The following is a 16073-nucleotide window of genomic DNA, read 5'->3' as shown; positions in this document are numbered from 1 at the left end:
TAAATTTGGCTTTAAAAAAAGGTCAGGATTAGTAGCAGGTTATAGAGTATTCAAACAACATAGAGAGAGGATAAAAGATGGATGTGGTATATTGGTCAAGGATGCAATTATAGCAGTGAGGTAAGAAGATATGTTGGAAGGACCATCAATTGAGGTCATATATGTAGAAATAAAAAAAACACAAGGACAAGCATGATATAGGGTGTGTACCACCGCATCAAACAATTACAACGAGACAGTATCAAACATGTAATCAGATTTCAGGAATAGCTGTAACAATAGGATATTTTAATTGCTCATGTATTAACTAAGATAGTTCCTATGTGTGCAAGGTAGGGAGGGGGCAAAATCTTAAATTGCAGCTAGAAGTACACTTTTAGCCAGTACACAAAGTCCAACAAGGGAAGGGGCATTTTTGGACCTAACATTTGGATATGAGCCTAGATAAGTGGAAGGCACATCAGGAGGGGAGCATTTTGGAGATGGTGACCATGACTCAGCTATGAGAAAGGATAAGGATGGGCTAGAAATAAATATTCTAAATTGGGGTGTGCCTAATTTCATTCAGATAAGGTATGATTTGGTTGAAATGGAATAGGAAATGGACTTGTACGTAAAACTGTCAGAACAGTGTGAGGCATTGATGGAGAAAATAACTCGGGTACAGGATGAATATCTTTCTTTAAAGACAAAAGGTGGGACCAAGAGTGGATGACATAGGTAGATATCAGAATAGAAATACTAAAATAAATTAACATAGAAAAAGAAAAATACTAACAGGTTTAGCAGCCTTAAATGTGGATGAATCTCCTGGCCTGGATGAGATGTGACCCAAGCTGTTGAAAAAGGCAAGGGAGGAAAAATCAGGGGCACCTCCCAGTAATTTTCAAACCTCTTTTGGTCATGGATGAGGTGCCAGAGAACTGGAGAACATCTAACATAATACTGAGGGAGGAAGAGAGAGACTGATGGTCTATAATTTCTTGATCTGACTGAGGGAATGTTAGCTGCCTGAAAGGGGGAATGAGTCAGAAACACTCAGCATTTAAGTAGTATTATAACATTCACTTGCTTTGCCCAAACATCTGAGGGTATGGGTCAAGAGTTAGAAAATGGAAGTTGCACTGTCAGATCTTTGTCAGCCAGCATTGATATGACAGGTCATGTGGCATCCTTCTGTGCTGTAAATTTCTGAGACTCTGTAGTCAATCTCATCTTTCCCATATCATAGTTAACATTTCAGGTCAAGTGACCCAAAGCATCAACTTTGATTTCTCTCCACAGATGCTGCCAGACCTGAGCCTTTCCAGCAATTTCTGTTTTTAGTTCTGATTTCGAGCATCTGCAGTTTTTTAAAGTTTTTATTTTCCATATCATATATTTGTAAAATTAACTTGATTTATAATGTCTAAGTTGATGTTGCCTGAGCAATGTGCTTTAACATGGTGGATTGGATGAAGTTATGGTCTTATCATTAGCTTGGAAAGGGTAAGATGCTGCTGAAGCATTCTCTGCTGCTGGAATGTAGTTCTTCAAATTCTGGGCAAACTCCACTGTTTTAGTTCACTGCTTCTAGTCTGTTTGAAGTCGAAAGAAAGATGGCACTAATTGCTAGATAATATTCAGCTACTACAAGCAGAATCTAATGAAAATGACAAGAAATTAGTTGATACTTCAATGTCCATTCCTCACTCACCTCCTTCATGCTATTTAAATTAACTTGTTTCGGGTACTACCAAGTTATCCATCCTTCTAACTGTATAGTTGGAGGGAGGATGTATTATTGTCAAAGATGTACAATTTCATTTGACTTTTATGAGATAGTTTAAAATGTGTCATTGTGGATTATCCACCTGTTATACATTTCTCATGACTTCCAATTTTACTGAAGTCTGTGGAAGTGAAAGTTGGGAGAGATGTAGAGTGGGCGGTAGATCTTATGTCACTGTCTCTAATCAGCCAAAGTCAAAATGATCTTTGATTTTCTCTCAGATAATATGATTGGATTGAACTGTTTCATCTCCTGGTTGAAAAGACTTTTAGACTAATGTTGAGGCTATTAAAAATTTGTTTGCAATACTACATATAGACCATAAAAAAAGTTTAATGTGCAACACAAAATGAACAAATAACAAAAGCATAGTCAATGTTGAAGAAAGAAAAGGGAAGGAAGACCAAAAATGACAGAAGGAATCATTTTTGAAACAGTCACTTATGTTTAGGATTCTTTACAAAATGCCATTATCCTAGCTTTATTACAGTAGTATTGGCCTATGGTTTATTACCAAAATAATGGTATATCCAAATGCTTCATTTAATTCATGCAAGATTAAATGTGCTGTTAAACAAAGAAACCCAAAAGCAACTGTCTAATATCTGATATGGACATTAGCTTCACAACAGTGGCATTTTGCTGACCATTGAAATGCACTACAGAATATGTCATTGCCGCATTTGCAAAGTAAATATCACCCAGACTCATTAAAATGTTAAAACTGAGCTGAAGTGATGCAAGGAGTCTGTCTTGAAGCCTATTCAGGCCAGTACATATTTAAGTAAACCAGGAGCAGCTGTTTTTTTCTCTCTTTAAACAACAAATGAAGTGTTAATTATTGTCAGTACACTTCTCTGGTGCTGGAAGTTCATTATTACAAGAGTAGTTACATTCCCCCTTGACACTCCTGATGAAGGGCTTAAGTCTGAAACTTCGACTGTCTTGCTCCCCAGATGCTGCCTGACATGCTGTGCTTTTCCAGCGCCACGCTTTTTGACATTTACATTCCTTCATGTTTAATAGTCAGTTATTTTGAAAATAAAATTTTTAACATTAATATTTTGTCAATGTTTTAGTCTCACTCTCAAACCAGTCTTGTCTTCCCTTTGTGTTTTTCTTTTTGCATCTTATTTGATATTGAATTTTCTTTAATTTTCACTTCTTTCTCAGTTCTTGCATTTTTTTCAAAGATACATCGTTATTTTCACCATTCACTCAAATCCCAGGAGTCTGATTTCTCTCGCTGCACCATTATCAACTCCGTTTCATTGACATGTTACAGAAAATATCTTCCAAATTAAACCAACAAGGAAGTGCTACTGGTGAATTCTGTACATTACTCTTTTTTATAGAATATAATGGACCATTGTGCAGTTCTTCTTTCTTTCTGCATGTGAAACAACGTATTTAAAAATGACCAGCACGAAAGCTGCAGGCATTGGTATGTAAGATAATGTCAGGAAAGATTATTCATTCGCATCTGGACGTGGACAGTAAATTTCAGTGGGAGCCATCAGTTGTGGAAAGAATTACTGAGCCTCTGAAGGGCAGTGGTGCTAAGGAAATGTGTCACCAAATGATACTAACGGTGAAGTAATGTATGAAGTAGAACTGTCACTTAATCGAATTAGTTGACATAAATTATGATAAACTTTTCATTTTTCTGACACAATAACCGCATAATGAGTTTTAAATCAAGCTCAAATTTTGGAAATGCACAGTAGATCCATTATCTACCAGAATTAGAAAAGAAGGTTAGAACATCAAACACTCATTTCTTCTGAAATGATTATTTATATCTGCCGTTTCCAATCCAGTCTATTGTCCATATGGGTCTATCTCCTGTATGATTGGAAAACAAGTAAAGGTTGTGTAATTGCTTATCTGGCGGCCTTTGTTCCTAATGCTAGTGTAATTATTACTCTCTTGGTGGTTTGCTGCATTCATTTCAACACATCCAATTCACATCTCCTTCGTTTTCTAAAGAAGGGTCACTGGACCTGAATCATTAACTCTTCTTTCTCTCTACAAATGCTACCAGATCTGCTGAGCTTTTCCAGCAATTTTTCTTCTTGCTCCTTCATTTTCTTTCTGACTTTTAATTTTCTGCTAGCTAGATTTTTTTTAAACCTATCTTACACAGCTCAGTTCCTATATTTGGACTCGATCTACAATGTGACTCGTGCCACCTTCGGTATCCAAGCAGAGTGCCTCTAAAAATATTAACTTCCTCTTTTCCAGCATTTAATGTCATATTTTAGATTTTTTTAATCTCAAGGATATTAAAGGCTGTTCCTACTACATTATATATTGAATAATTACAACTATTTTTTTTTAAAAATTGAACATTTCAAGTTCCCAAATCTGCTTTATGGGAATCAGAAAGGCTGCTGCTACTTCAGAATCAAAATGTTTTCATCCTTCCAGTTGACGTGTTGGTAGGCAGTGATCTTTGTGAGTAGGATAATACTCCCTACTTTCTGTATTTACAGATGTCACCACAACATCCGGTTCCTGTTCTTAACCACTGCCACACATCGACTCACCACAGTCATGTGAGTAACTCATCATCTGGTTTTATTCCCCCCACCCCCCACCTTATCCTGCTAGCTTAAGAATTGGGGTCTGGCATCTGTGCTAATTTTTGGTATACAGGGAAGAGTGCCAGCCTGGATGACTGACTTGACTGTTCAAAAAAATCCAAAAGGTAAATAAGTGTCTCCATACTGTCTGAACAGTCTTTGTTCTTCCATTCCAAATTTCATTTTCAGATCTTAAAATAAATCATTGGTGCCATGTACAAGGGAAGGAGCAGGCAGGGCAGGGGTTCACGATCAGGACATAACAAAAAAAAGCTAAGATTAGACTAGGCCACTTGGCCCTTCAGGTCTGTTCTGCCATCCAACAAGAACATGGTTGACCTGCCCCGGGCTTCAACTCCTGTTTTGTGCAATGCCCTTGTAACTGTCATCTCCCTGATATTTCAACAATCTGTCTGCTTCCTCTTTAAATACTTGTAATGATTTAACCTCCACAGCTCTTTGCAGGAGACAATTTACTACCCTCTTGAAGAAAACTTTTTTTCACACCTCAGTTTTAAATAAGTGTCCCCTTATCCTCGAAACATGTCCCCTTGCTCAAGATTTCCTCACAAGTGGAAACATCCACCGCTCAGAATCTTGTTTGTCAAAATAAAATTGCCACCTCATTCTTTTAAGCTGTAAAAAAATAAAGATCTAACCTGTTTAGTCATAAGTCAGCCCCTTTATTGCAGGGCTCAACCTAATGAATCGCTTTTGAACAGTCTCTCCAATGCATGAAGAGCCTTTCTTAAACAGGCAGACCAAATCTATACGCAGTACTGCTCATGAGGCCTCATCCAATAGAATTGTAACAGCATGGTCAGTTTTTGAGGCCACCCTTGAAGACTGAAATAACTCCACAAAGGTCAGTATCCCATCACCAAGTCGCCCTTTTTTATACATGTTCATATATGACACTGAGCCAACTAGCTCAGAGCCGGATGCTAGAGTGAGCAGAACCCCTGAAACCCTTGTTTGTATCTGTCAGCCAGGGCTCTCTGTTTGTGTCAGGTAACAAGCCCAATCAGGGAACTCATTCTATACGGTTCACCTGGTTGACCTTATTCAATCGCTGCATACATCAAGTGCCATACTAATAGTATCCGCTTCCTTAAAGCGCTTGCAATTGGCACTATTATATTGTCGCTCTTTTTTTAAAACAGCTGTTCTTGGTAGAATTAGCTCTTAGGCATCCGATTTGAACATTCATATAGTATAGTTTGAGTAAGGCTGTAATGAGTGATTCTCACTTTGAAACATGAAACTTGACAGTTTTAGGTCTTGCTATCTGTCAAAGAGTTGATATATAATGAGACAAACATCAGCCTGCATGAACACAAATACTGGTTTAATCCCTGAAGGATAAAAAGGCCTACTGCTAATGCTGTTGTGGAAACTACCCTGGATTATAAAAGCTACTCCAATAACAGAATCCACACACACTATGACTTCTCTATTTGGTGCTTTATCTTTGACTGCAGAAATCACAAAATAACTCTCAGAAACAGGCTATTTATACAAATAAGAGGAGAGGTTCATTTTTTATATATATATATATAAGGAAGGCACCACATTATTGTCCCTGAGTCTCCTACGTTCTTTTATGTGAAGTGAGTAAATGGGCTGTATTTCCTCTGCTTCAAACAGAAGAATTCCAATAAGGCACATTTCAACATTTGTTAACTGCATTTTCCTTTGTATTTTTAAGCATGGAGGGAATTAGTGGGCAATGATTTTAAAACTGAGAAGTTGGTTTATTGCCATTGACACTCTTCTCCCTCGATCTTTTCCCTTTCTTTCAGATAGAAAGTGGTGCATAATATAATAAGGTCTGGCCATCCCTAGTTGATCCATTGTTTTAGCCTGTTCTTGCCCAATGAATTTATTTCCTCCCACCTTGGCACTCTCGTGCTCTCGCTTTCGCTCTTGCTCGCTCGCTCTCTCTCTCTCGCGCACGCATGCACACGCACACACTCTTCATTTTATTCCTATTCGTGGGCAGCAATAGCTGGATTATCATTTATTGCCCGTCCCTAGCTACCCTTGAGCAGATAGTGGTGAACTGCTGCCTTGAAGTACTGCAATCCAGGGACACCCACAGTACCATTAGGAAGGAAGTTCCAGATTTTGACCGAGCGATTCCTCCAATATCTTCCACAACTTCAACAAAGCAGGTATTAACTGCGTCTCTTTCATTGTGGACGTCCAATCCCTCTGCATCTCCTATTTCCCACAAGACAGGCTTCTTTCCTCAGAGGACTGACCACTCCCCATTCACTAGTCCCGCCCTCCTCCTGTCATCTGTGTCCTGGCTATGTTTGTCTTTTCTTGGGATATGTTAACATTTGGTTGTCCTCTCACTTTGTTCTTGGGTATACTGAGAATATTATCCATGCCACTTTCTACTCAATTCCAACTAGATAATTTTGTCAGTTTGTTTCTAATTTCCAGAGTCCATCTCTAACTCTTCCCTCTCTTGACTTCTATATCTTTACTTTTATGGTTAGGCTGGTAACCAGTAGCTGCAATAGGTTTACTAATTCCCACAGCTATCCTAACTACTCATCCTTACAGATTTACTTCTTCAAAGGACCCTGTTCTGTTTTCTCAGCTTCTCCATCCCATTGCATCAGTTATGATGATGCCACCTTCCATAGAAATGCTTCCAACGTGTTCTGTTTTATCCTCAACTGACAGTTCTCCACTACTTGATTCTAAAAGTTCTTGACTGCATTTCTGCTCTCAGCTGTTCCCAGTATCTGAAAAAATGAGTGATCTCCCTTTTTCTCAACTTGACTTCATCAAACTCCATGTGAAATAATTCAACCTGTGCCATTTTCATCACCTCCACCAGCAAATACAACGTTTTAGACTCCACTTCTGAAAGAGCCTTCCTCTCCATAACACCCGGTTCATTCATTCATTCATCTTCAACACCTCTCCTCCATCCCGAAGCACAGAGATGAGACATCTGCCCTTTTACTTCCTGTCTGTCTGTATAAGGGGTTAAGATTAGATTAGATTCCCTACAGTGTGGAAACAGGCCCTTCGGCCCAACAAGTTCACACCGACCCGCCAAAGCGTAACCCATTCTCCTACATTTACCTCTTCACCTAACACTACCAACAATTTAGCATGGCCAATTCACCTGACCTGCACATTTTTGGATTGTGGGAGGAAACCGGAGCACCTGGAGGAAACCCACGCAGACACGGGGAGAATGTGCAAACTCCACACAGAGAGTCGGCTGAGGTGGGAATTGAACCCAGGTCTCTGGCGCTGTGAGGCAGCAGTGCTAGCCACTGTGCCGCCCACAAGTCTGACTGACTGCAATAACTTAATGAGACACCATATAAATAATTCACAGAAAGTGAGATGATGTCATATGATCTTGCTCATTTGCAGCCTCATGGTACTCCAAAGCTACCTTAACTTTTTTTTTAAAGAAACATCTTAATGTTTTTGACAGCACAATATAATCAATGTGCCACTCGTTTGCCTCCATCCAGAGGCCCAAAGACTCCAGATGAAATAAAGATTCACTTGTACTACTTTCTATTCAGCAGACTGTATTTGGGACTCATAATGTGGTCCAGACGAAATGACATGAAATTCAACAATACAGGATCATAGCCATTGCTCACAGCTTCTCAAGACATCAGTTACTGATGAAGATTCTGCTCTGGTCATTTTCATCTTCTCTAGATACATGTTTTTGTTACTTTTATTTTCCAATTGCTATCATTTTTACCTTGTCCCATTATTGTTTAGTCATTTAATTGCTCTTGCCCTTACACCCTGTCATAAACATGCTTTTTTTCCCTTTCTTTTCCCCACTCTCCTGCCTTTCTACTGTTTTAATATATGTTTTATATCTAACTTTTTAAAATTCTGATGAACTATCATTCATCATTCACCTTTCATTATTTCTCTCTTGATGCACATTGCCTGACCTTATGGGTTTCTACCACTTGGTTTTTATTATTCCAGAGTTTTCATTTCTACGTTGCTTGTTGTGCTGCAGTAAAGAGAACAGCTACCAATGCCATTGGCTATGTTCAAGCTAATATTGCATAGAAAATGTGATTTTTTTTTGTTGTTTGGAGCAGCTTCCTTCGTCACTTCTTCCACAATCACTTAAAAAAGCAGTTAGGGCAAGTATGATTGAGTTAACATTGCTAATGTAGAGCCTACATTCCATTCAGTTCCATCATGATTTATTCATATTTTATAATGTATGGCGATTGTGAGTTACTTGGCATAACACCCAGCTGGTAAAACCAGAGAGAACCTTGACTGTGAAACAGAGTTATATGAAAGATCTAACTGGAGAGTAATATAGCAATGTCAGAAAGGAAAGTTGAGATCCAGGGAATTAGATGTAAAGATCTAATTACCGATGAGCAGAGGTTAAATGAGCATTTTGTTAATGTATAAATTGACTGCTTAAGGTCGTGTTGCACTTTCCCTGGCTCTGGCTAGAAGATTTAGGATTCCAATCCTATTCCAGCAGTGTGTCATAATATGTCTGATCAAGTTGATGAAAAATTGACAGCTCAATTGTTGGACTGGTGGAACCCTTACATTCATATGTGAGAGTAGGACTTCTCCTCCCATGCTCTTGTGTCATAAGGTTCACTTGATTTGAACAAGACATCTGACTTTTGAGGTGTTTTGGGGTACTGGGGCAAACACATACATCGATTTATCCATCTTGTGCATAACCTTTTACACATGATGTGCTTTGCCATTGCTCTGCCTACTAACATATCCTACTTTTATCTGATTTTTTTAAAGCTGGGTTTTCTAATTCCACCCAGCCTCTTGATTTGGTGCCAGTCGCAAATTTTGCATGGCATGCCTGAATCTGATCAGTTTATGTGAAGTGTAGAGTTGTGGTGTCTGTACTGAGCCCAACAGTACCCTGTTCAGGAGTTCCCATCTCATATCCTTCAGTCAGTGTTTTAATAATTCCAGGATTTACACAAAATTCTAACAGCATTTAGTTTAAATCATGCTGTCATTGCAAAATTTTATCAAAAGCAACTGCAAAGTTTCAGCTCGGCTATATATATAATTTGTGGGAAAGGAATGGAAGAAAAAGCAAAGGAGAAAAGCAAGAAAATGAGGAAGTGAAAAGGTGAACAAGAAAAGGAAAAGCGGATTAGAAAGCAAAGAAGCATTAATCCTAACTGACCATTTCTTACAGCCTAACGAGGTAACGCAGACACAGAGGAGCCTTGATTATCTGGCATTTGATTATCCAAATATCAGATTATCCGGCAAGGTTGCAAGGTCCCGAGGCTTGGCTAAACTGTTTTCTGGCATTTGATTAACCGAACGAAATACTCCCCACCCGAGTCCTTCGGATAATAGAGGTTCCTCTGTAATTGTTTTATTTTATTCCCTTATGGGACATGGGCTTTGCTGGCTAGGCCAGGATTTATTACCTGTTCCTAGTAGTCCTTATGAAGATGGTGCTGAACTACTTTCTTGAACCACTGCAGTTGAAGTGTTGTCGGTTGACCCACAATGCTGTTAAGGAGAGAATTATTGTATTTTGACCCATTGACACTGAAGTAACGGTAATATATTTCCAAGTCAGGAATGTGAGTGGCTTGGAGGGGATCTTGCACATGGTGGTGTTCCCATATATCCGTTGTCTGTGTTATGACATGGAGTAAACCCTCCTCTTAAGTTAAACCAGCAACACAGAAAAGATTTATCATGTGCAGTAATCTGTGAAAATTTGAGGCCAAAAACTATATTTAAAGTAAAAATTAACAACTTTATTTCTTAAAGTATAACAGAGAATAATTAACTAACAACTATTTACAACTCCTTCCTCTAAACTATCTTTTATCTACCTTTCTATAATACTACTCCAATAAACCTACCCCCCCCCCGCCGATTTAAGATTTACCCAAAATTCAAGTTTTCAAAACCAGCTGTTAGAGCTTCTATTTGAATCTTCCTGTGTCCTCTTTTCTCCTTCTTCGGGATTATGCTTCACTGATCACAGATCAATAAAGATACCTTTTAAGTGAGCTTTTTTTTGGGCAGTCTCTACATGCTGGTAATGTGGCATTTCTCCTTCCAACTGTTCAATTTTCCCTGGTCATACACCCCAAAAGTATTGGATTGTGTCATTGGCTTTTAAGATTGCCAATATACTCAATTCAAACTTGATTGGAATTTGGTATTTTGGGGTATAATTTAAACTGGTCAAATTCAAATTTGTTTTTGTGTCTGGGCAATCAGCTAATCGCGTTGTTTGACTAAATGTTGCATCATAGCTTTTTTTTTCAGAACACTTGGTTCTATCAGGTCATTCTATTGGTAATAACTTTCTTATTGGTACAGTACACCCACATCTTCATAACATCTGTGTCCTTCTAGATGGAAGTGGTCAAGTATTTGCAATGATCACTACAGAATTCTAAGAGGCCTGGATAAAGTGGACACGGAGAAGATGTTTCTACTAGTAGGAGAGACTAGGACCCAAGGACATTATCTGAGTGAGGGCACAATGTCTTAGAACACATGAGGAATTTCTTCAGCCAGAGGGTGGTTAATAGGGGAATTTGTTGTTGCATAGGGCTGTGGAGGCAAAATAATCGAGTGTATTTAAGGCAAAGATCGATTAGAGTCTTGATTAGTAAGGGAAGTTATGGTTATTACTTGCCATTTGTCACCGCAAAGTTGGGTATCGTCCAGGTCTTGCTGCATGCAGGTGTGGAATGCTTCAGTACCTGAGGAGTTGTGAATGGTGCTGAACTATACCTAATCATGTTTTTAATCCATGAGTATGTGATCTGCAAGCTGAATCCTTGAATTTGTCCAATGATCATAGCTTTGGCTGTAGTATGCCATGACCATGTCATCTTGTGGATGTGCACATTACTTTCCAGCTGGCTGGAACAGTAAAACAAAATCAGTTCTTGAAAATCCTTTTCCTGGTGGTGAGAAAGGAAACAATCTTTTAGCTAAAGATACCAATTTCATGTAGAATATCACAAAGATGGTTGATATGGAGAAGATGAAATAAATTGCGGTGGTGAATTGCCAGATAGGGCCAGTTTTCTGCTGTTGAGATTAACATTATTCTGCATCTGTCAATGCTGCGTTTGATCCACAGCTGCTTCCTGCTGACACTGATGGGAACTGCTCACTGTTCTTTTCTAGCCTTTCGTCCTCTTAATGACCATCAAGCACTACATTTAATTTATTAAAATTTTCAGTGAGCCAAGAAAAATCAATTCCCCAGAAAAATCAGAACTATTTTATCGAAATCTTCTTGAGAAATGCATCAATAACGTGAACTGAACGAGTGGAATTGCTTTAGTAATTGCTTGAGTCTTTGGCTATATGGCAAACTGATTTATCTTGGTGTAGCTCTTGAAAGTGCAGCATGGATTGATTTGCTGACAAATGCAGTGCTAAAGGTTAAAGAGGTCACATATAATCTGTCGATCAGAGGCACACCTTTTATTCTTTGCCAGCTGTGGTTTATTATTCAGTCTGCAGGGATATGTACAGTACTGCAGTTGACTGTTATTGAGAGCAAGTTAAAATGAAAGTTAGGATTTCCTGCTTTTGAAGAATTCTTCCACTTGATTTCACCTGTTCAGCGCAGATGCTGTAAAGAAGGAAAGGCTTTTCCAAGGTGAATAATGATACTGCATTCACCCCAGGAGAATTACACCATTGCCGGAAGACATGGCAGCTTGCCAACTAATCCAAACAAATGTCAATTGGCTTTTACTGTCTTAGCTGGCCCTGCATCTCCACAATGAAAGCCAGCCTCCTACCTTTTAAATCTGCTGCCTCTTTTGCCTACATGATGTTCAACCTTCAAGTAAGGACATTGTCATCTGCAATCAACAATACAAAATGTCAAACCCTTCTCTTTTGAATGGTAATCATGGCAGGCAACTGATTTCAAATTTAAGATTAGAAATGACTGTTCTGATATTGGTGAATACTGTTTAAAATATTTACCTGCTATTCTTCTGTTCCCCTATTGTAGCAGCATTGTTTGCATCGTTTCAGTTAAATGGATTGCTACAAATCATAAAATGAGAGGGGACCATCTCAAAATTCATTCACATGTTATTGACTATTATTATCAGTAGTCATACATAACCCATGGTTAGCAAGTTTTGAGAAGATTTGTAGCTCAGATTGAGAATCTGGATGTAGGTTTGCTTGTTGAGCTGGAAGATGCGTTTTCAGATGTTTTGTCGTCGTACTAGATAACCTCATCGTTGAGCCTCCGGATGAAGCATTGGTGGCATGGCCCGCTTTCTTTTCGTGTTTAGGTTTCCTTAGGTTGGTGATGTAATTGCCTGTGGTGATGCAATTTCCTGTGGTGACATCACTTTCTGTTCTTTTTCTCAGGAGAGGGTAAATTGGATCCAAGTCAATGTGTTTGTTGATCGTTCTGTTTGGAATGCCATGCTTTTAGCAATTCTCGTGCGTGTCTCTGCTTGGCTTGTCTTAGGATGGATGTGTTGTCCCAGTCAAAGTGATGTCCTTCCTCATCCGTATGTAAGGATACTAGTGGGAGAGGGTCATGTCTTTTTGTGTCTAGTTGTTCATGTATCTTGGTGGCTAGTTTTTTGCCTGTTTGTCCAATGTAGTGTTTGTTAAAGTTCTTGCAAGGTATTTTGTAAATGACATTAGTTTTGTTTGTTGTCTGTATAGGGTCTTTCCAAGTTCATTAGCTGCTGTTTTAGTGTATTGGTGGGTTTGTGGGCTACCATGATGCCAAGAGGTCTGAGTAGTCTGGCAGTCATTTTCAAGATGTTTTTGATGTAGGGGTGAGTGTCTTGGGTTTCTAGACGTGTTTTGTCTGCTTATTGGGGTTTGTTGTTGAGAAATCGGCGGACTGTATTTATTGGGTACCCATTCTTTTTGAATATGCTGTATAGGTGATTTTCCTCTTGCTCTGTATAGTTTCTCTGTGCTGTAGTGTGTGGTGGCTCATTAAAATAATGTTCTAATACAGCTTCATTTGTGGGTGTTGGGATGATTGCTTCTATAGCTCAGTATTTGGTCAGTATTTGTTGTTTTCCTGTAGATGCTGGTTGGAAGTTCCCCAATACCTGTTCGCTCTACTGTGACATCCAGAATGGCAGTTTATTGTAGTTGTAACAAACACTGCATTGGACAAACCGATAGAAAACTAACTACCAGGATACATGAACAACAACTAGCCACATAAAGACATGACCCACTCTCACTAGTACCCTTACAAACAGAAGAGGAAGGACACCCCTTCAACTGGGACAACACATCCATCCTAGGACATGCCAAACAGAGACACTCACGAGAATTGCTAAAAGCATGGCATTCCAACCGGAACACTATCAACAAACACATTGACTTGAACCCCATTTACCACGCCCTGAGAAAAAGAATGGAAAATGACATCAGCACAGGAAATGATGTCACCACAGGAAATAACATCACCAACCCAAAGAAAACTAAACACATAAATAGAAAGCGGGCCATGCCAACAATGCTTCATCCAGAGGTTCACCAGTGATGTTACCTAGTATGGTGATGAAACTTGAAATTATGACACATCTGGATAGCAGTAACTGGATAGGTCAGAATCAGCATGGATTTATGAAAGGGAAATCATGCTTGACTAATCTTCTGAAGTTTTTTTGAGGATGTAACTCTGAAGATGGACAAGGGAGATCCAGTGGATGTAGTGTACCTCGACTTTCAGAAAGCCTTTGATAAAGTCCCACATAGGAGGTTAGTGAGCAAAATTAGGGAGCATGGTATTGGGGGCCCTAATACCATTGAAAATTGGTTGGCTGATAGGAAACAAAGGGTAGTGATAAACAGCTACATTTCGGAATGGCAGGCAGTGACCAGTGGGGTACTGCAGGGATCTCTGTTGGAACTGCAGCTGTTTACAATATATATTAATGATGTAGAAGATGGTATTAATAGTAACATTAGCAAATTTGCTGATGATACAAAGCTGGGTGGCAGGGTGAAATGTGGGAGGAGGATGTTAGGAGGTTACAGGGTGACCTGGACAGGTTAGGTGAGTGGTCAGATGCACGGCAGATGCAATTTAATGTGGATAAATGTATGGTTATCCACTTTGGTGGCAAGAACAAGAAGGCAGTTTACTACCTAATTGGAGTCAAGTTAGGTAAAGGGGCAGTACAGAGAGATCTGGGTGTTCTTGGACACCAGTCAATGAAGGTAAGCATGCAGGTACAGCAGGTAGTGAAGAAAGCTAATAGCATGCTGGCCTTCATAACAAGAGGGATTGAGTATAGAGGCAAAGAGGTTCTTCTGCAGCTGTACAGGGCCCTGGTGAGACCGCACCTGGAAAATTGTGTGCAGTTCTGGTCTCCAAATTTGAGGAAAGACATTCTGGCTATTGAGGGAGTGCAGTGTAGGTCCATGAGGTCAATTCCTGGAATGGTGGGACTATCTTATGATGAAAGATTGGAGCGACAGGGCTTGTATACCCTTGAGTTTAGAAGACTGAGAGGGGATCTGATTGAGACATATAAGATTATGAAAGGATTGAACACTGAACACTGTGGAGGCAGGAAACATGTTTCTGCTGATGGGTGAGTGCCGAACCAGAGGACACAGCTTAAAAATAAAGGGTAGGCCATTTAGGACAGAGATGAGGAGAAACGTCTTCACCCAGTGAGTGGTGGCTGTGTGGAATGCTCTGCCCCAGAGGACAGTGGAGGCCCAGTCTTTGGATTCATTTAAGAAAGAGTTGGATAGAGCTCTCAAGGATAGTGGAATTGAGGGTTATGGAGATAAGGCAGGAACAGGATACTGATTGAGGATGATCAGCTATGATCATAATGAATGGTGGTGCAGGCTCGAAGGGCAGAATGGCCTACTCCTGCACCTATTGTCTATTGAAACATTTGAAAATGAACCTTCCAGCTCAGCGAGTGAACCTATATCCAATAAGCTATGGTGTTTAATTTTGTTTTCTTGGCTGGTGTCGGGGATATGTGCAGCAATGTCCAACATCTATAACACCTGATTCAACCAAGTCAAGAAATCTGCTGCTTTCCTTCTGAAGGGCATTGAGATATTCATCTGAGAGCACCTGTGATTTTCTGCTACCTCACTCAGGCATCCATTCCTAATGTAAGTGTAGACAACAAGTACTTGAAGGTGATTATCATCAAATGTGAGCTCACTTCAATCCCATCCAAAACTCTCATGTGTGCACCTTCACTAGGTGTAATCAGATACAGCCAATTAGTTTTGTCCTGTGACTAGTTTTAGATATTCACTGCCAAGATGGCTATCTTGAGGGAGCTCAGAACTGACCACAGATTAGTGTGGGATTTTAGTTATAGAGCTTAGCATCACAGTAATACTTGACCATTTGAGGTTTCAGTACATGTGAGTTAGAGTTCAGTGAGAACTCTCTTAGATATCCCTTTTATTGTGGAACTGGAGGAGATTCTGGGGGTGGAGAGGTGGGTGTTGACAAGTTTATTGAGGAATTTGGAAGAAGCAAAAGGAAGAGAATTTTAAAAGCCAAGACATTGCTTGACCTTGAGCCGAAGTCGTCAGCAAACATTGTGGTGAGATGGATGAAGGGGACTCAATGCGAGTAAAATGGGCAGCAGAGTTTTGGATGAGCTTCTTTATGGAGGGTAAAATGTGGGAGGCTGCCCAGCAGTATAGTGGAAATGTTACGCGTG

At 39.6% G+C, this 16073-nt stretch overlaps 1 protein-coding gene across 7 annotated transcripts in view; it reads left to right on the top strand.

Annotated features, from left to right (window-relative positions):
* The window catches only part of ptprea (protein tyrosine phosphatase receptor type Ea), a 270285-nt gene that overhangs the window by 115421 nt on the left and 138791 nt on the right, over positions 1 to 16073 (top strand). For 6 of the 7 annotated variants that reach the window (XM_060841967.1, XM_060841966.1, XM_060841968.1 and 3 more), the window contains one exon: positions 4267 to 4329. The exons of the other annotated variant lie outside the window; for it this stretch is intronic. The gene's annotated coding sequence lies outside the window, so the exon portion shown is untranslated. The remainder of the gene's footprint in view (positions 1 to 4266; positions 4330 to 16073) is intronic. 7 annotated transcript variants of the gene reach the window in all.

Source organism: Hemiscyllium ocellatum, chromosome 22 (genome assembly GCF_020745735.1).
Source record: "Hemiscyllium ocellatum isolate sHemOce1 chromosome 22, sHemOce1.pat.X.cur, whole genome shotgun sequence".
NCBI lineage: Eukaryota > Metazoa > Chordata > Chondrichthyes > Orectolobiformes > Hemiscylliidae > Hemiscyllium > Hemiscyllium ocellatum.
This window is presented reverse-complemented; position numbering and strand designations above follow the sequence as displayed.